This window comes from Ornithorhynchus anatinus, chromosome 4 (genome assembly GCF_004115215.2).
Source record: "Ornithorhynchus anatinus isolate Pmale09 chromosome 4, mOrnAna1.pri.v4, whole genome shotgun sequence".
Taxonomy (NCBI): domain Eukaryota; kingdom Metazoa; phylum Chordata; class Mammalia; order Monotremata; family Ornithorhynchidae; genus Ornithorhynchus; species Ornithorhynchus anatinus.
Genome location: NC_041731.1, coordinates 28,366,284 through 28,387,896, shown reverse-complemented (window position 1 = coordinate 28,387,896; position 21,613 = coordinate 28,366,284). Strand labels below are relative to the sequence as shown.

The 21,613-nt window shown below is 45.4% G+C and overlaps 1 protein-coding gene and 1 long non-coding RNA gene across 3 annotated transcripts in view; one reads left to right on the top strand and one right to left on the bottom strand.

Moving 5' to 3' along the window:
• The window catches only part of ASTN2 (astrotactin 2), an 869,558-nt gene that overhangs the window by 172,617 nt on the left and 675,328 nt on the right, over nt 1–21,613 (top strand). The window lies entirely within an intron of this gene.
• LOC114811162 lies at nt 1,307–19,892 on the bottom strand. The gene is made up of 4 exons (XR_003758843.2): nt 19,741–19,892; nt 15,524–15,564; nt 6,957–7,023; nt 1,307–1,760 (listed from the first exon to the last, which is right to left on the bottom strand). It is a non-coding gene; the product is annotated as an uncharacterized LOC114811162 (long non-coding RNA).

Below are 21,613 nucleotides of genomic sequence, written 5' to 3'. Positions count from 1 at the left end.
CAGTCCATGTCCCACATGGAGCTCACAGTTTTAATCCCCATTTTACAGATGAGGTAACAGGCACAGAGAAATTAAGCGAATTGCCCAAGATCACAGGGCAGACAAATGGTGGGGCTGGAATTAGAACCCTGGTCCTTCTGACTCCCAGACTCGTGCTCTATCCACTAAGGAGAGGAAGGCCCCTGTCGAATATTCCAAAACTCCTCTTGAGGGGTTACTACCAATAGGATGTCCTGTCCCAGGACTCCAGTCTTCACCTGCACTCCCAGGGATGTGTAGCCTGCAATCCCTAAATTGTGGGGAGACAATCTCTTTTTCAAGGGTCCCAAGGTCGGAGGGGAAACACCTTCTGTTTCTTGTTGGCATTCGGATGCCTCCTCAGAGCTATCTACTGCTAAGCTTCCTTCTGGGAGTCCCACCACATTCTTGTTCCCACCAGAGCTTCCTTAGATCCACTTGCAGTCTCTGCAGTCTCTGGACAGCTGTCAGAAACACCTGCTCCCTCCCTGGGCAAAGGGACCTGAATCAGGGAGAAACCAAACTGGAAGCCAGTTGCTACTCTGCATATAGTATCTCTCAATGCTAACAGACTAGTGGTCTTGCCTGGACTCTTAGAGAAAGCAAGATAGATGAAGCTGAGGCATGGATGTAGGAACACCAGGCTCAGTATCACAGAGACAGCCTCCCATCTTTTGTAACTCGAGCAGGAGCAGGGAGGGAACATAGTGGTAGAGAGAGAGAAAGGAGCTTCCCTGGAGGATACAGAGCTGTTGGGGTCCCTAGCCCCGCTCAGGTTGTCAGAGAGTCAGACTCCTGTTAAAGTGAGTGATGTAGAGTGGCTCACAGCTGGAGGAGACTTGGAGAATTTTAATGGCTCCCTTTGAATGTTGTATTTATTTTATTTTGGCTTTTTAATCATTTGTTTACTTGTTTGTTCCTGTTGGTGGAGATCTCTAGGGACAGGTTGGCTCACCAGCTGAGGAACGAAGCATAGAAAAAACAGATGAGATGCCTTTTTGGGAGACTTGAGTGAGGTTGTGCAGGAGACATCCCCTTTCATTTTTGCCAGGGAGATGGCCCCTTCCAGATAATAATTATAATTATACTAATATTTATTAAGGTCTTACCATGTGTCAAGCACTCTTCTAAGTGTTTGGTAGATACAAGCTAATCAGGTTGGTTACAGTCCCTGTCCCACAATCTTAATCCCCATTTTACAGATGAGGAAACAATCACAGGGAAGTGAAGTGACTTGCCCAAGGTCAAACATCAAAGTGGCAGATTAGGGATTCAAACTCACATCCTTCTAATTCCCAGGCCCTTGCTCTTTCCACTAGGCCATATTGCTTCACAATTCCAGATGCTGGAGTTGTCAGGAGGAGGGGATGTCAGCCTCCAGCAGGGCCTGAAGAGCAAAAATCCAGGATAAACTGCTGTATAAATCCACTTCCTCAAATCAGTGCAGGTACAGTGGAGAAGCATGGCTTTTTTGGGAACGAGCTCAAGCCTAAAATGGAGTGTGTCAGAGAGACAAACATTTCAAAGCTGCTGCTCTTTTGAGGCCTGAAGCTTTCACTTTTCTTCCGGTGCCTGGCCAGAGTTGGGAGGGAAGGGATAGACTTTCCTCAGGGATGTCACATTAGACACTCTAAAGGCTCCGTCAGCGTCAAGAAAACCACTTCTGATTGGGGAGCCCACGAGGGTGTCTGGTGTTCGTTTCAGATGCTACTGCTTTCTCCTTTCTTCTTAGACAGTGAAGCCTGTCAAATGACAACAATCCTTAATTAAAAAAAGCCTCGCTCCTTTTTGTTCAACACGGTTGTAATTAGAGCAGTGCGAGGTGGTGGGTTTTCACTTTGTACAATCACCTGTGAAAACTTCAAATTCGGAGGCTGGCAGGGAACGCTGTCAGCGTTTGTTCTGCATCTCTGTGGAGCAGAGATTCAGAGCTCTGAAAAACAGCATGACCTGGGGAGAGTATGGGCCTGAGAGTCAAAGCACCCAGGTTCTGATACTCGCTCCTTGACCTGCCTGCTGTGACACCTTGGGCAAGTTACTTAACTTCTTTGTGCCTCAGTATCCTCATCTGTAAAATGGGAATTCACTACCTGCTCTCCCTCCCACTTAAATTGTGTAATCCCATGAGATATACTGTCTGACCTGATTATCTGGTATCTTCCCCAGTGCTTAGTACAGGTCTTGGCATATAGTAACTGCTTAATAATTACCATAATAATAATAATAATGTTGGTATTTGTTAAGCGCTTACTATGTGCCGAGCACTGTTCTAAGCGCTGGGGTAGACATAGGGGAATCAGGTTGTCCCACGTGGGGCTCACAGTCTTAATCCCCATTTTACAGATGAGGGAACTGAGGCACAGAGAAGTTAAGTGACTCGCCCACAGTCACACAGCCGACAAGTGGCAGAGCTGGGATTCGAATTCATGAGCGCTGATTCCAAAGCCCGTGCTCTTTCCACTGAGCCACGCTGCTTACCATCATAATTACCATTACTAACTAAGCCTTCTCTAGATAGAAATGGATAATTCTGCTTCTCTTTCCACTGAGCCACGCTGCTTACCATCATAATTACCATTACTAACTAAACCTTCCCTGGATAGAAATGGGTAATTGTCTCTCCAATTCCTCCCTAGTGTTCCATGGCCTCAATTCTGTTAGATGGTAGATTCTGTGAGTCAGAGGAACTGGTTCCTTTAACTTTGGAAGCACCCCACAGCATCTAGTACAGTGTTTCTTGACTGGAAATGTGGACACTTTTCCTTCCTAAGAGTTTTATGTTTAGGACTCTTTCTGCCCCAAACTCTACATCCTACAGACATAGTTACCTATTTTGTGTCCATTTAACAGTTAAGCCCCCAAATGAACAGTGAGTTGAGGGGAGAGTCAGCCCATTTCTTCAGATTGGAAAAGAGGTTTGGTGCCCTTACCTCTAGACTCTAACACTAAATGGTCTTGTGATTTTGCATGCTTCCTCGTGTGGCTGGTCTGTAAAGGTGGACATGAGTGTGGTGTTCACTGGTGAGGCCTGGACACACTGGAGCTACTGTTGGCCCTGGGCTAAGGAAATAAAGATGCAGTGACTAGATATTTCATGGTAAATGGGGCCATAATGACATATAGACTTCCACCCCACTACCCAAAATATCTCCAGCACACTGATCCAAAGACCTGATTTGGGATGTAGCACAGGCAGCTGGGCATCCAACACAGAGCAGACAGAAGATGAGAACTTTCTTACAGCACATTATTGATTTATTTATATTGTCTGCCTCCAGCTCTAGACTATAAGCTCATTGTGGACAGGGAACATGTCCACCAACTCCGTTATATTGTACTCTCCCAAATAGTTAGTAGAGCTTTCTGCACACAGTTAGTGCTCAATAAATAAAATTGATTGAGGGATTGAACAGCTTTCCCTGCTTTTGCCACCATGGTTCCAGACTCCATTCGTCCAGCCTATGCTCGGACTGTGTGCCTGGGGCCACAGCTTAAACCTTAAGGAGCAGGCTGTAGAGGCAGTAGCAATGAAAGCAAAAGAAACAGCATGACGTAATGGATAGAATACGCATCTGGGAGTCAGAAGGATCTATGTTCCAATCGTGTCTTCTTGTCTGCTAGGTGATCTTGGACAAATCACTTAACTTCCCTGGGCCTCAGTTACCTCATCTGTAAAATGGGGATTAAGGCTGTGAACCCCATTTGGAACAGGGACTGTGTCCAACTTGATTAGCTAGTATCTACCCCAGCACTTAATAATAATAATAATAATGTTGGTATTTGTTAAGCGCTTACTATGTGCCGAGCACTGTTCTAAACGCTGGGGTAGACACAGGGGAATCAGGTTGTCCCACGTGGGGCTCACAGTCTTAATCCCCATTTTACAGATGAGGGAACTGAGGCACAGAGAAGTTAAGTGACTTGCCCACAGTCACACAGCTGACAAGTGGCAGAGCTGGGATTCGAACTCATGAGCCCTGACTCCAAAGCCCGTGCTCTTTCCACTGAGCCACGCTGCTTCTAACTAACTTCTAACTTGAAACAGTGTTACACAGTAAGCGTTTAGCAAATACCATAAAAAAGCAGCGGTGGAAAGGTATGTAGCAGCAGGATTCAAGAGGACATCTGTGTCCGTTGCCATTTCTCTGCTCTTAGCTTATCTGTCCTGTGTCAAGCACTGAACCAAGTGCTGGGGCGGATATAAGTAAATTGGGTTGGACAAACTCCCTATTCCATGTGGGGCTAACAGTCTCAATCCCCATTTTATAGATAAAGTAACTGAGGCACAGAGAAGCGAAGTGACTTGACCACGGTCACACAGCAGATATGTGGCAGAGACAGGATAAGAAACCCATGACCTTCTGACTCCCGGGCCCTTGAATAAGTGCTTCTCTGAGTGTTTGGGAGAATCTGGGTTTGTAGATGGGGATGTGAGTGTCTGTGGCCTTTACGTGGGGGGTGGTGAGGAGAGTGTGTGTGTGTATGAGTGCGTGATGCTGCTTTTCTGCCCCTGTCTCTTCTTTTCTAGTCTATATTTCCCTCTGTCTTTATCCCTGTTGCCCTCTCTTCTGTTGTCCTTCATAATTACTTGCCCCACCTTCAAGGACTTACTCTGCCTCCAGAAGCCCTGCCCCCTCTCCCACTTAAAGTGCCAGGAAATAGGGTTTCTCCAGAAAATTAGCTTAGGAAGCAGTCCCAGCAGGGGAGAGGCTCAAGGACTTGCTTCCACCCCTCACTTCTCTCTCACTCCAGACACTCCAGACCTAGCTGCAATTACATGCAAACAAACCATCAAAACAGAAGCAGGCACGTTGGTGAAGCAGCAATCACTCTGTAATGTGCTCTAATCATTTTTGCCCCTCTGCCCTTCCTTTGCAAAACAACTGCAACATCAAACACGAAATATGATTCCCGTTTGTCTCAGGCTCTGGCTGTTCGAGGACATTCATTACACTGATCTATTTATGCTTTAAAGACTGCCTAAATATATTTACATGATAGGCTGGAACATTCCCCAAGCAGCTGACAGCCATGACTATTCCAATAGTAAACATTTACTGGGGGATGGGGAAGGGAACCCCACCTGATTTCCCTCAGACATCAGAGGTTGGGTTCAGCTCTCTCAGTTCAGCATAATGCTTTGAAATCACCTGGAGGTGGGATCTTCCCAAAGCCCCTTGAAGTAGTTGCTTGGTATGGGGATGCCTGGGATCACCCGGTTGTAGTCAGGAAGGAAAGAGAGGAAAACATCTCTAGTTTTGCCTCCACCCTTCCAATTGTTCTGCTCCCTGCATCTGTTCAGGGAGGTTATCAGAAATTTGGGACCACTGGGAAGAGGGTTAACTATCAGAGAAGAATTAACTATCAGGACATGTTTTCCCACTCCTTAAGAAACTCCACTGGTTGCCCATCCACCTCCACATCAGACCAAACCACCTCACCATTGGCTTTAAAGTACTCAATCACCTTGCACTCTCCTACCTTACCACTCCTTACTACAACCCAGCCCATGCATTTAGCTCCTCTAATGCTGACCTCCTCACTGTGCCTCAATCTTGTTTATCGCGCTGCCTCCCCCTCGCACTTTTCTTGCCTCTGGCCTGGAATGCCTACTCTCTTTAAATCCAACAACTACTCTCCCCTCTTCAAAACCTTATTGAGGACACCTCTCCTCCAAGAGGCCATCCCGGACTAAGCCTTCCTTTCCTCTTCTCCCATTTCCTTCTGTGTCGCCCTGACTTGCTTCCTCTGTTCATCCCTCCTTCCAGCCCCACAGCACTTGTGGACATATATGTAATTTATATTAATGTCTGTCTTCCTATCTATACTGTAAGCTCATTGTGTGCAGTAAGTGTGTCTGTTTATTTTTGTACCATACTCTCCCAAATGCTTAGTATAGTGCTCTGCACACAGTAACCGCTCAATAAATACAATTGAATGAATGAATGGATAAATGGTGTTAGGATGTATCAGAGAGCCAGGGCCCTAGGCCCAGTCTGAGTCAGGCTGTTTCTGTCTCCTCTGTTTATTAGTCTAAACTTTTTACCAAAATAAAATGCCACCATTTGTGGTGGTTCCTTTCTGCTGCAATGAAGTAGAAAGCAGCTCCGGTTATAGCTACAGCTGCTTCCCCTTTCCTTTGTGGCTTCTCCTAACAACTGTGGAATTTGTTGAGCTCTTTATGCCGAACCTTGTATTAAATGCTGGGATACCAGGTTGGAAGTAGTCCCTGTGCCACAGTTTAAATAGGAGGGAGAATACATATTTAGTCTCCATTTTACAGATGAAGAAGCTGAGGCATAAATTCATTTGCCCAAGATCACACAACAGGAAAATGGCAGAGCCAGGATTAGGTCCCAGTTCCTCCAACCTCAGGTTCTTTTCACTAGGCCATACTGCTTAGTTCTTGGTCCTTATGTCATCATCCACCCAAGACCTAGAGAATCCATTATAACTGCCAAGTGTTTCTTCCTCATGGCACTAACAGTGCCCTCAGAGCTCTAAGCTCTAGAAGGAAGGGATTGTGTCTATCAACCCTATTGTATGACACTTTCCCAAGTACTTAGTAAGCACTGTGTGCCCAGGAAATACTACTGATTGCTGAATTGATTGATGAATGGGTTGGTGGAGCTGATGGGGCAAACACTGCATTAAATAAGGAAGCTGTAAGAGAATTCGCCATCTTTTAAGGTAGCGGGGGAAAATGCAGTGGGAAGGGAGTCACCATTGTTCCTCTCACTCTTCTTGTGAGATCTGTGCCTTCCAGAGAAGCAGAATGGTTAACTGCAGGATGGCTAGAAGAACATAGTTTTCAGCCTAAACTTCCAAATGAAAGTACTTGCCATCCTCCCACCACATAACCAATAAGTCAGGTTGACTTATTTTTTATGAATTGCTTGTTGAACCAGGAAACTGGGGAGCTGCTCAAACCTACTTACCTTTGTGCTCTGGCTGATGCTGAAGCAATGAAGTCCATTGTATTGTGAGCCCCTGTCCTCTTTGTATCTGGGAGGAGGAGAGCAAACAGAGGGTGGTTATCACAAAAGATAAGGGTAACAATTCGGACAAGAGGCAGCTGGGCAGGGACACAGTGGCAGCATTAGAAGTATTTTTTGAGTGTCTATATGCCCAGAACACTGAATTGTGTGCCTCCTGTGTACAGATCACAATACTGTATGTACTGTGAACAGAGAGCTTTACTGGGCACCGTTAGTGTTCAGAACATTATAATGGCCACCTGTTGTGCACAGAACTCTGTAATACACACTGACTTCATGCAGAGCACCGTCCTGAACATCTTTTTCTTCCATGGCATTCTTTGGGTGACTACTGTGTACAGAGTTCTGTTGTATACATCACCTCTACTGGGTGTCCACTGTGCACTGAGCAATGTGCTGGGAATGTAATATGTAAAGAACTTTGTACTAGGCACCTACCTTTGTGCAGAGCTTACACTGGGTGCCTATTTGATGCAGCCACTGTGATAAGCACGTGGGAACACATGATAGAAGTAACAGACACAATCCTTGCCCTTGAGGGACTTACAGCCTAATGGATTGAGTTATATCATTAATGAGACTGTGAGATAGGGGAACTTTGAAGGAAAATCCCAGGCAGTGATGATTTAGTATTATCAATATTAGTTCCATATTTTTACCTAGTCCTATTTCCCACAGGTAGCTTTGCAGACATCACCCAATTCATTATCATACCACCCACATGAGCCGGGAGTGTGGAAGAGGATGACTATCACCACTATCAATGGACCAATTCATAAATATGCTAATAAGAGTTTCAATTTCAAATCCCATTTTCCTTTGGCTGGTTTGTCTCTCTTAAGATTGGGTACCCTACTGTTTTTTGACTCCTATATTAAGGAAATTATCTTGGTCTTATGTATGTTTTCTAATAATGCTAATAAAAAGAAGAATAAAGTATGAACCCAAGAATGTAAATTCCTTTCCCCAAAGTGGTGTTTATCCTGTGGAAGCCTAAATTCAAGATATCGAGATCTGCACCTACCACAAAAGGCACATCAGTACTCAAGGTTTTCACCGCCTTCATTTATAGCATGTCATATCTGACATCAACTAGAAAAGCAGTGTGGCCAAGCACGAGACTGGGAGCTAGAGAACCTGGGCTCTAACTTATGACCTTGGCCAAGACACTTAACTTCTCTCTGCCTCAGTTACCTTGTCTGTACTAAATGGGGATGAAGCCTGTAAGCACTCTTTGGGACAGGCCCTGTGTCCAAACTGATTATCTTGTATCTATCCCGAATACAATTTAAAAAGAAACTAGCAAAACAGAATTATCACTAAGATCTAGAATACCATCAGCTCATTTGCACTGAGGCAATGCTCATTGCAACCAGCTCTTCTGAATGGAATCTGTAAGAAAAGTAAGTAGACTAATACAGGATACCAGACATTAGTAAAAGAGTCAATGACAATGGGGTGAGTGGGAGCAGATCAAAGGTTTGAGACTATTATGAAGCACTTGCTCAATCTAAGAACGTTTGAGAACCACCTGAAATTAACTGATTGGCTTGACATGTGGCATCCAGGGAACAGCTTTCTCTCTTTGAGCAGAGACTTTGGGAAGAGTAGAAAACTAAGAAGCAGAATCAAAAGCAATGACAGGCAGTGCATTTCCCACTAAAGTGTAAGCTCCTCATAGTCAGAGATCCAGTCTACCAACTCTGTTGTATTACACTCTCCCAAGTGCTTAGTGCAGTGCTCTGCTCACGGTAAATGCTCAATAAATGCCACTAATTGATTTGATTGACTGCTACTGCAGGACATACTAAATTGTGAGCCCCTCAAGGGACCGGGAACTTGTTGAATGCTAACCAGCACTTAGTATAGTGCTCTGCACTCAGTCCGTGCTTAGCTGCTACCTGCGCCAGCAACTACTCCTCTCCCCATGAGTTTCCCATCCTCTATCCCCTACAACAGCTCCACCCTTCCCCATGTTGGACATGCTCAGGGCTCCCTCCACCACCTCAGAGACATTTGGACTGTGAGCCCCAGAACTCTCCTTGCTGCTAGCCTTTTGATTTTGATCCGATTGACCCTTAGTCGACACCCGAACCTGGTCATCACCCGCTTATTAATAATATCTTATTGCATCATGTTATTATATTACCGTTTTCACATGTTTTTGTTAATTGTCAGTGCTGCCACCTACCTCTCTGACCTCACCATATCCTTCCACCCGCTCTCCTCCCATCTGCCCCTCCCAATCCTCACCTTCCCCTTCCCCTCTCCCGCCCAACTCTCTCCCGCTCTCTCCTCTGCCTCCTCCCCTCCTTCCGTCTCCCGCCCTAGAACCCCACTTTACCAGCGCCACCCATCTTCCCCCTCCCCCTGCCTCCTCCCCACCAAACCCCCTCTTCCCACCCCCTCCCCTTCCCTCTTCCCTACCCACGCCCCATCCCAGCCCTCCTGTCCCATCCCATCGCCACCCCTCATCCCCCTCTCCCCGCCCAAGCCCCACCATCTCATTCCTATCCAAGTCCTCTCCTCCCCCCATTTCCTCCCCCCTCCCTCCCCTGCACCCACAGCTGCTGTCAAGTGTGGCCTTTGGAATCCCGGTTCCATTACAAGTAAACTACCTTTCATCCTTGACCTTTTCCTTTCCCACTCTCTCCTCCTCCTCGCCCTTAGGGAGATCTGGCTCACTTCTGAAGACATGGTCTCTTCTGCTGCTCTCTTCAGCAGAGGCCTCTCCTTCTCCCACTTCCCCAGACTCACCGGAAAAGGAGGCGTCAGCTTCCTTCTCTCACTCTGATACCGCTTTCGCACTATCCCTCCTCCCCCTTCCCTCTCCTTCCCCTCCTTTGAAGCCCATATTATTGGCCTCTACCACCCCCTCCAGATTCTTGTAGCGGTCATCTACCGCCCTCCTGGTCACACCTCCAACTTCTTCAACCACCTTGACCCTTTTCTCACCTTCCTTCTCTCCTCTCTCTGCCCACTCTGATCCTCGGAGACTTCAACATCCACATGGATGTACCCGGTGACTTCTCTGCTGCCTGCCTGCTATCGCTCCTCGACTCTGCCAACCTCCTGCTTCACCACACCTTGCCCACTCACCAACTTGGTCACACCCTCGATCTCATCATTTCCTACCGCAGCACTATCTCCTCCCTCACCAACTCTGAAATCCCTCTCTCGGGCCATTACCTTCTCACTTGCCTCCTCTCTCACACTCTCTCCCTCTGCAAATCCGTATTACTCCCCCACAGAGACCTCTACTCTCTTGATCCCAGGCGTCTCTCCAAAAGCATCTCTCCCCACCTTGCCTCCCTATCCTCTCTTCCCACTCTCTATGATCAGGTTACCGCTCTCAACTCCACCCTCTCTACTCATCTCAACTCACTCGCCCCCCTTTCCCTCTGCCGCTCTCTCTCCACTTACCCACAGCCCTGGGTCTCTGGCTCTGTCAGCCTCAATCACTCTTATGCTCGAGCTGCTGAGCGCTGCTGCCGAAGGTCCAAGCACCAAGCCAACCTTATCCATTTCAACTTTATCCTTTCTTGCCTTAGCTCTGCCCTCTCCTCCGTCAGGCAAAACTACTTTTCTTCCCTCATTGACGGCCATGCCCATCACCCCTGCCAATTGTTCCAGACTTTTAATTCTCTTCTCAGGCCCCCTGTTCCCCCCACCCCACCCCTCCCCCCCAATGACCTAGCTACCTACTTCATCACGAAAATTAACACAATCAAGTCTGAGCTCCCCAAAGTCACCCCTCTCCCTTCTGCTTCCCCCTCCACCAACCCTCTCCCCTACTGTCCCATTCTTCCCTGCAGTATCCTCAGAGGAGATCTCCTTCCTCCTCACAAGTGCCAACCCCTGCACCTGTCCTTTGGACCCCATTCCTGCTCACCTTATAAAAACCATAGCTCCTTCCCTCCTCCCCTCCTTAACTTCTATCTTTACCCGCTCACTCTCCAAGGGCTTCTTCCCCTCTGCCTTCAAACATGCCCAGGTCTCCCCCATCTTAAAAAAACCCTCTCCCAAACCCACTTCCCCTTCCAGTTATTGCCCTATCTCCCTCCTGCCCTTCCTTTCCAAACTCCTAAAACGAGTCATCTACATTCGCTGCCTTGAATTCCTCAACTCCAACTCTCTTCTGGACCCCCTCCAATCTGCCTTCCGTCCCCTCCACTCTACCGAGACTGCTCTCTCTAAGGTCACCCATGACCTCTTTCTTGCCAAATCCAATAGCTCCTACTCTATCCTAATCCTCCTCGACCTCTCAGCTGCCTTTGACACTGTCGACCATCCCCTTCTCCTCCACAACCTATCTCACCTTGGCTTCATGGACTCCGTCCTCTCCTGGTTCTGCTCTTATCTTTCTAGCCGCTCATTTTCAGTCTCCTTCACGGGCTCCTCCTCCCCCTCCCATCCTCTAACTGTAGGGCTTCCTCAAGGATCAGTTCTTGGCCCTCTTCTGTTCTCCATCTCTACTTACTCCCTTGGTGAACTCATTCACTCCCACGGCTTCACCTATCATCTCTATGCAGATGACACCCAAATCTACATCTCCTCCCCTGTTCTCTCCCCCTCCCTTCAGGCTCGTATTTCCTCCTGCCTCCAGGACATCTCCACCTGGATGCCTGCCCGCCACCTAAAACTCAACATGTCCAAAACTGAGCTCCTTATCTTCCCTACCAAACCCTGTCCTCTCCCTGACTTCCCTGTCACTGTGGATGGTGCAACCATCCTTTCTGTCTCTCAGGCCTGTAACCTTGGTGTCATCCTTGACTCAGGACTCTCATTCACCCCACACATCCAATCCATCACCAACATCTGCCGGTCTCACCTTTACAATATCGCCAAGATCCACCCTTTCCTCTCCATCCAAACGGTTATCGTACTGGTACATGCTCTCATAATATCCCAGCTGGATTATTGTGTCCACCTTCTCTCTGACCTCCCTTCCTCCTGTCTCTCCCCACTCCAGTCTATTCTTCATTCTGCTGCCCGGATCCTCTTCCTGCAGAAACGCTCTGGGTTTGTCACTCCCCTCCTTAAAAACCTCCAGTGGTTGCCCATCAACCTCCCCTCGAAACAAAAACTCTCACTCTGGGCTTCAAGGCTGTCCATCACCTTGCCCCCTCCTACGTCACCTCCCTTCTCTCTTTCTACTGCCCAGCCCGAACTGTCCGCTCCTCTGCCACTCACCTTCTCACCATCCCCCATTCACGCCTATCCCGCCATTGCCCTCTGGCCCACATCCTATAGCTGTTCTGGAATGCCCTCCCTCCTCACCTCCTCCAAACTAACTCTCTGCCCCTCTTCAATGCCCTACTGAGAGCTCACCTCCTCCAAGAGGCCTTCCCAGACTGAGCTTCCCCTTTTCCCTCTTCTCCCTCTCTGCTCCCCCTCCGCCCTCTGCTTCCTCCCCCTTTCCCCCTTCACCTCCCCTCAGCTAAGCCCCCTTACCCTCTGCTCCTCTCCCTCTCCCTTCCCCTCCCCTCAGCACTGTGCTCATTTGTATATATTTTTATTACCTTATTTATTTTGTTAATGAGGTGTACATCCCCTTGATTCTATTCATTGTGATTATATTGTCTTGTTTTTGTCCGTCTGTCTCCTCTGATTAGACTGTAAGCCCGTCACTGGGCAGGAATTGTCTCTATCTGTTGCCAAATTGTATATTCCTAGCACTTAGTACAGTGCTCTGCACATAGTAAGCGCTCAATAAATACTATTGAATGAATGAATAAATACTATTATTATTATTATAGCTATTATATAAAAAGATGGTCTATATATGCCCTGAAGTGGATTTGATGGGTCTTTTCTGCTACATCCACAGGTGTGACTGGATTTCACTATCATTAGTGAGTATATGGGACCAGGCATTTAACTCTAAGTGCCACCTGGCCCCTCCTGCCAACCCCTGCCATCCCTGGCTTTCCTGTAGTATTCCCTTGTCTTGCTACCAGACACTTGTAGGATGTAGAAGAGCAGCAGTGCTATTTAGTGGAAAGAGCACAGGCCTGGGAGCCAGATGACCTGGGTTCTAATCGTAACTCTTCCATGTGCTTATTGTCACGTGGGGCAAGTCAATAGTAATAATGATGATAATTGTTAAGTGCTTACTATGTGCCAAGCTCTGTTCTAAACCCTGGGGTAGATGCAAGGTAATGAGGTTGTTTCAGGTGGGGCTCACAGTTTTAATCCCCATTTTACAGATGAAGTAACTGAGGCATAGAGAGGTTAAGTGACTTGCCCAAAGTCACATAGCTGACAAGTGGTGGAGCCAGAATTAGAACCCACAACCTCTGACTCCCAAGCCCGTGCTCTTTCTACTATGCCACACTGCTTCTCTGTGCCTCAGTTGGTACATCTCAAAAGTGGGGATTCAATACCTCTTCTCCCTCCTACTTAGACTGTGAATCCTGTGTAGGACAGAAAATAACTTTGCCTGACCTGATCATCCTGTCTCTTCCGCAGCGCTTTACAACAGTGTTTAACATAGAGTAAGAACTTAAAGAGTACCACAATTATTCTAACGTTCTGTAGAAACTAAAACTTTCTAGGAGTAATACAGGGCATTGACTCCACTGTCATTTCAGGAGGCTGTTTTAAGCCCTTGCAAGCAATGACAATTGGCTTATTTTGATTTGTCAGGGCTTAAATATCTCTGGTCTTTGCTCTATGCCACAGTGTTTTTAGCAGGACTATATTTTGCCTGTGGAGGCTCTCCAGAGTGTGCTGTAAAATCCCTGGAGCATAATCAGATGAAGCTTCACATTTATGTGTGTGAAAGGCAAGGAAGAGTTAGCAGAGACACTTGGTCAATTTCCAACCCCCTACAATCCTTTAGTCCCTCTGGTGAACTCTACCAGCTACCTGGGAGGGACATTATTGAGGTTTGCTGTGTTTTTTTTTCATCCTCTCCTATGTTCTGACTGGAGACCCTACCTTCAGTAGGCATTCCCCACAGATGCAAATGAACAGGTAATAGCAAAGAGAAGCAGAGTGATACAGTGGGTAGACCACAGACACTGGGAATCAGAAGGACTTGGGTTCTCATTCCCACTCTGCCGCTTGATTGCTGTATGACTCAGGGCAAGTCACTTCACTACTCTGTGCCTCAGTTAACTCATCTCCCACATGTTAAGACAAAACCTGCACCAAAATGTGGCTTATGAGTAGGGTTTAGTTAATTTGGTATTGGATTTCCAGTTCCAGATCACTCCCAAATATCCATTCCCCTAGGAAATTGCCTATTGTGGACCTTGCCATTTTATAGGAGATGAAGCTGAAGTTCAGAGAAAGGAAATGGCTTCGTGTATGGTCGTCCAGTGAGCGAATGGAATGTGATTTTGGACAAGTCCAGTGGCCTCTCTGACCTTCAGTTTCATGTGCCATAGACTATAAGAGCTTCCTGGTAATAACCAGAAGCAAAATGGAGCTCATAGGTTCCAAACCCCCAAAACGATTAGATTTCTGGGATGAGCTGAAGGGGGTGACCATTCAGACCTAGCTCAGATTTCTGACATGGGACTACAGCCATATACTGTACTTCTTTCTCCATGGCAACATATCCTTCAGTTGTACATGTCTTTCTCAAGGTGTGAAAACTGCTTCCTTCCTAATTGGGCAGTTCATCTCCCATTTGCATGGTTCATCAGTTTGACTGTATGAATCAAAATCAAATGAGGAAAGAGAATTCACTTAAACACTTCCCTTCCACCCTCCCCATCATCCGCCACAGCATAACTTATAAAGGGGATTTGGAGGTTGCTGGTGCATAATGGGATATCTTTCTAATTTAATTGGTGTATAGACTAATTTAACCCATTGCTCATTCAGTGCAGTGGGGACAGGATTAATTCAAGTGTATCATATTCTTCCTATTCAGAGCCAGTTTTCTTCTTTTTGCCCGCACCTAATTGGCTCCTTTCCACCTCTCAAATATATGATTAGATCACACTTTCAGGTTCTGACAAGGGCCAGAATGCTAACTCAAGGAGCGGCATGGCTTAGGGGAAGGAGTATAGATCTGAGAGTCCGTTGATCTGGATTCTTCTCCCAGCACCAATACTTGCAGGTGTGTGACCTTGGACAATTCCTTAACTTTTCTGTGCCTCAGTGTCTTCAACTATAAAAATGGAGGTATAAGATACCTATTCTATCTACCCCTTTAGAAGGTGAGCCTCATGTCAGATAGGCGGTATGTCTAATATGCTTAGATTGCATCTTCCATAGTGTTTAGTGCAATACTTGGTATGTAGTATTTAATAAATACAATTGATATTTTTATTTTTAGTAATCGTATTAACTAAGGTGGGGGAATTCACCACCTTTTTCATTCTATTTGGGTCTAAATTAGACCTCTCTTTCCTGGATGCAGATGTGTTAGCTTAAGAACTGGGTTAGCCTTGCTTGATGACCAGACAAGACAGATCTGATCCCTTTTTAAAATCTAGAGCTTAGGCAACATAAAGACTGAGTTGTTAAGGCAGGACAGAAAAGGCAAAAACCTGGGTAAGCAGGGAAGGACAAGATTTCTTCTTTGGAAAACCTGCAAAACAGAAAAACAAGCATCAACAGCTTGGAAAAGTGATTTCCACAGAGCTAATGCAGAACCCATTGGTTTCCCATTTGTGTGTGAATAAATATGATAGAGCTATCTATAGAAACCTATATATAGATTCTCATTCATCATTATTTATTGAGCTCCTACCATCGCCCAGCTGTAATTTATTTTAAAGTTTGCCCCCACCCCTCCACACAACTAAAGCAAGAATCACATGTTCCAACACTTTCGTTACCTCATCTGTAAAATGGGGATTAACTGTGAGCCTCACGTGGGACAACCTGATTATCCTGTATCTACCCCAGTGCGTAGAACAGTGCTGTGCACATAGTGCTTAACAAATGCCAACATTATTATTATTATTACTCTCCCAAATGCTTAGTACAGTTCTCTGTACATACTAAGCATTCAATAACAACAATTGATTGATTACTGTGTGCAGAGCCCTATGCTAGGTACTTAGAAGTATTAAACAAAAATAGAAGACAAGGTCAGTCACTGCTCTTGAGAAGCCTACAATCCAGGGCGGGAGACAGGAAGACATAGATAATCCAATGGGAACAAAAGAAAACACAGAGATGCAACTGTGAACAACAAAAGCAAAAAATGAATAAATGAATAAATAAGTATAACAAAATAACCAGTATATACACAAGTGCTAAAGTTGGTTCATGAGAAGGGGTAACATAGATAAAGTTATATTTAGATAGAAATGAAAGTGCATACGTATTTTTATCTGTCAGTCTATGTTTGTGCTCTCATAGATTCTGAGGGGAGATATCAGATAGAGGGCATTCAAAGCACATATTCAGTATCTTTATTCAGCTGTTAACCATGTATTTTCATTTTGTTTTCATTTCTTCTGGGAATGGAAACAGCACTCTCTGTGGCTTCCACATGGCATACAGGCCCCTTGGGGGAGTTAAAACTGAATCCAGGATTTAAGCTGACATTCCAGAAAAGGTCCATCCAAGGAGACTATGAACCTCATTAGGATAGGATGCTTTCCTGCAGGCTGAATTCCCATCAAAGGGATGAGCTACATTAGTAGTAGTAGTAGTAGTAGTAGTAGTACTGGAAGTAGTAGTAAACATCTACCTTAGGCAAAGCACTGGGAAAAAGTACATAGAAGAGATCTCAACACTGTTTCTGGCCCCTCTAGGGCTCAAAATCCAAGAGTAAGTGAGAACAAGAGGGGTTAGCAATGAGGAACGATGAAAACATAAAATATGAGAGGGTTAGCAACGAGGAACGATGAAAACATAAAATATGAGACGGGGATGGTGATGATCTCCCTAAAATCTCCCTGCACCTCTCCAGTCCCATCCTCCTCCTATCCCTTCTTTGGCTTTCTCACCCTTCCCAGGATTCTCACGAGATCTTCTGCCATCTCTTAAAATCTACCCCCTCCATCTGCGCCTCTGACCCCATCCTTTAGGGGTCATTACCTAAAGAGTATGCCCTTTGCCTCCACATCTCCCTCCTACACTTCCTTTCCAAATTTCTTGAGTTGTTTACACCCACTGTCTCCACTTGCTCTTTCTCCTTGGCTTCCTCCAATCTGGATTCCATCCCCTCTACTCCACAGAAACTGCCCTTGTGACAGTCAACTATGACCTCCTCCTTGTCAGTCTAATATCATCTTCTCCACCCTTCTCCTCCTCAAACTCTCAGCTGCCTTTAGCACTGTGGGCCACCCCTTTCACTTTGAAACAGTATCTAAAAATAATAACAATAACAATTATGGTATTTGTTAAGCACTTACTATGTGCCAGGCACTGCATTAAAAGCTGGGGGGATACAAGATAATTGGGTTGGACACATTGGCTGGCCCATGTGGGACTCACAATCTCAATCCCCATTTTACAGATGCGGCTACAGAGGCACAGAAAAAATGAAGTGATTTGCCCAAAGTCACACAGCAGACAAGTGGTGGAACTGGGTTTAAAACCCCGCTCCTTCTGACTCTCAGGACCTTACTCTATCCACTAGGCCATACTGTTTCTCCTTGACTTCACTGACACTGTCAATCAATCAATGGTATTTATTAAGTGTTTACTCTGCAGAACACCATACTAAATGCTTGGGAGAGTATAGTACAGCAGAATTAACAGACACATTTCCTGCCTATAATGAGTCTTAGAGGACTGTCCTCTCCTGTTTATTCTCCTATCTCGCTAGCTGCTCCTCTGCCTTTTTAACCCATTTCCTTCTCTGCTTTCTACCTTTTACTGTGGAAGTCCCTCAAGGCTTAAGTTCTGAATCTCCTTCTATTCTCCACATACACCCATTCCCTTGGAGAACTCATGCACTCCCCCAGCTTCAACTACCATCTTTAAATAGATGATTCTGAAATCTACCTCTCCAGTCAATCAGTGGTATTTATTGAATGCTTACTACCCAGCCCAAACCTCTCTCCTTCCCTGCAGTCTCACATTTCCTCCTGCCTTCAGGACATCCTTTTTCAAATGTCCTCCTGACACCATCTTAACAAGTCCAGAATAGAACTCCTCATCTTTCTGCCCAAACTTGTCCTCTCCCAAATTTTCCCCAAAATGTAGACAATACCATTATTATCTAAATCTCACAAGGCTGCAACCTTGGCTTTATCCTTGACTTGTCTCCCTGATTCAATTAATCAATTAATCAGTGGTATTTATCGAGCACTTACCATTTGCAGAACACTGTACTAAATGCTTGGGAGAGTACAATACAGTAGACTTGGTAGACACAGTCTCTGATTACAAGGAATTTACAGTCTAACAGGAGAGAAAGACACTAAAATAAATTACAGGTCGTGGAAATGGGAGAGTGTAGGGATATATACATATCTGCTGTGGGGCTTGAAGTGAGGTGACTATCAAGTACATAAGAGGTAAAGATCCAAAGGCATAAACAACACATTGGGTCACCAAATCATATTCGGTCACCAAATCATGTCAGTTTTATTGTCACAATATCTCTAAAATCTGTCCCTTCCTCTCCATCCAAACGGCTACCATACTGATCCAAGCTCTTGTCTTTCCTTGACTACTGCACTGGCCTCCTCAATGACTTCCCTGACTCTTGTCTCTCTACTTCCCAGTTCATATATAACTCTGAAGTCCAGATCATTTTTCTGGGAAAAAAAAAACCCTCTGTCCAATTCTCCCTTCTCCTTAAAAATCTCCAATGGTTGGCCTTCCATCTCTACATCAAACAGAAACTCCCTACCATTAGCTCCAAAGCACATAATCAGCTTGCCCCCTTCTACCTAACCTCACAGATCTCCTCCTACAAACGCAACCCACACACTTCACTCGTCTAATGCCAAACTAATCACTGTACCTCGTCCTCATCTATATCACTTCTGACCTCTTGGCCCATGTCCTCTCTCTGGCTTGGAACTCCTTCCCCTTTTGTATGACAGACCACCCCTCTGCTCACTTTTATATCCCTACTAAAATCATATCTCCTCCAAAAAGCTTTCTCTGATTAAGAACTGACTTCCCTTATTTACCCTCCCTTCTGCGTGCTGGACCACGTCCTACCACTGACGTGGAATGCCCTCTCTCCTTACATCTGCCAAACTAATTCTTTTCCCCTCTTCGAAGCCCTACTGAGAGCTCACCTCCTCCAGGAGGCCTTACCAGACTGATCCCTTCCTTTCCCTTCCCCCTCCCCCTTACCCCCTCTCCTTCCTCCTACTCTCTCCCTCTGCTCTACCCCCTTCCCCTCCCCACAGCACTTGTGTATCTTTGTATATATTATTTATTTATTATTCTATTTTATTAATGATGTGTATATATCTATGATTCTATTTATCTTGATGCCATTGACGCCTGACTACTTGTTTTGTTGTCTGTCTTCCCCCTTTTAGACTGTGAGCCCATTGTTGGGCAGGGATCATCTCTATCTGTTGCCAAATTATACATTCCAATTGCTTAGTCCAGTCCTCTATAAATGAATGAATCTATACACTTGGATCAGAAACCCTCAAGCATTTTCACCCCACAGTCACAGAATTTACATACATTTTTATCTGTAATTTGTTTTAACTCCTGTCTGCCCCTCTGTTGGAAGCTCCTTTTGGTAAGGCATCATGTCTACCAATTTATTTGCATTGTACTCTCCCAAGAGATTAATATAGAGCTCTGCACACAGTAAATGCTCAATAAATACCGTTAATTGATTGCTTCACTTCAAGAGCAGAAGGGCATTAGAGATGAAGAAGCAGAGCTTCACGATTCAGTCCAGCAATCAAAAAAAGGACCACCCCAGCTGTGGCCTTCCGAATATTCTAAATGTTGAGGTAGTCCTGTGATGTCTTGTCATGGTCTGGAGCAGGAGACCAGTGGTGCAAGGAATTTAATCCTCCTCCCCTCCTTTATGACATCACCCTAGCTTTCCATTTCCCTGGCAAGGAGCGAATTCTGCCCACCCCTCCAACTTAGTGCTGAGTTGAGCTTGAGCCCTTAAAACAGATTCAGACCTTACAGGATTCATTTAACTCTCGGGCCATTTCTCCTACTCTGAAAATGCAGTGTATTGGTGAGAGTCACTTTTTTCTCTCATTTCACATTCTTTTGTTTTGTCTCTAATTTAAACCAGTAAAATCAGCAAAGTGACTTGGAATTGGTTAGAGACAACTGAATAACGTCTGTGTGAGAAGCACTATACCCTCTTAGGAAGGTACACCAGAAACACAACACAAATTCCCTGTCCTCAAGTAGGTCATGATCCAATGGGGGAGTCAGGCAGATAAAAATAATTTGTAGATAGTGAAACTAAGAGAAAATATGAGTTATAACAATATATTGTGAGGTAAGAGGTGATTATATAATTGAATGTACAATTGAATATATGGATACATGCACACAAAGTGTTAGAGATGCTTAAGGAGTTTCTTGTGTTAATGTAGCCCAATGTGTTTTAAAAATAACTGTGGAAAGCTGAAGTGGGTGTGGTTTGGGATAGCTTTGAGGACTGGGGAGGTGCTGTGCTCTGTAAAATTTGAAGTGAGAGAGAGTTTCAGGCAGTGGCAACAATTTGAGCAAGGGATTGAACGATTGGGGAGTGTTGAGAATTGGATGAGTTAGAAGGTGACCTTGGAAGGAACAAAGAGTGTGAACCAGGAAATAGCAGGTGGTTTATAAGATCAGGAAGCCAGGGGAGAACTGAAAAACAATGATAAGGACTTTATGCTTAATGCATAGGGAGGTGGAAAATTACTGGAAGTTCCGTTACTAATAATTAGAGTGATAATTGTGACATTTGTAAAAGTGCTTACTGTGTGCACAGTACTGTACTAAGTGCTGGGATAAATACAAGGTAATCAGGGGAGACACAGTCCCTATACCAAATTTGGCTCACAGTCTAAAAGGAACAGAACTCCCAATTTTGATGATGAAGAAACTGAGGCACAAAGTTGTGAGTTATCCAAAGTCATCCAGAGGCAAGAGGCAGAGCTGGGGTTAGAACACAAGTCCATTGAACCCCTGGTCTGAGCTCTTTCCACTAGAACGAGCTGCTTCTGAAGGTTCAATTTAGATAGACTGGCCAGCTCCATTATGAAATTTATCTGATATACACTCAAGATTTAGTTTTATTCATCAATTTGGCATGTACCAGTAATGGGCTGTGGACTCTAGCATGACCGCCCCCAGGACTCCTCTTCAGGTTGATTTTAAACTCCTCTCCCTTTCCCCATGCAGGTCTTCACTAGCACTGTGGGCAGAGAAAAATAATAATAATGATGGCATTTGTTAACTGCTACTATGTGCGAAGCACTGTTCTAAGTGCTGGGTAGGATACAGGGCAGTCAGGTTGTCCACGGGCTCATAGTCTTAATCCCCATTTTTTCCCAGATGAGGGAATTGAGGCACAGAGAAGTTAAGTGACTTGCCCAAAGTCACACAGCTGACAAGTGGCGGAGCCGGGATTTGAACCCATGACCTCTGTCCCCAGCCCTTGCTCTTTCCACTGAGCCATCTAGAGTGGAGAAATTAGGATTAAAGCTATCATCAGGTAGAGGGAGGTAAAATGTCAAAGCAGA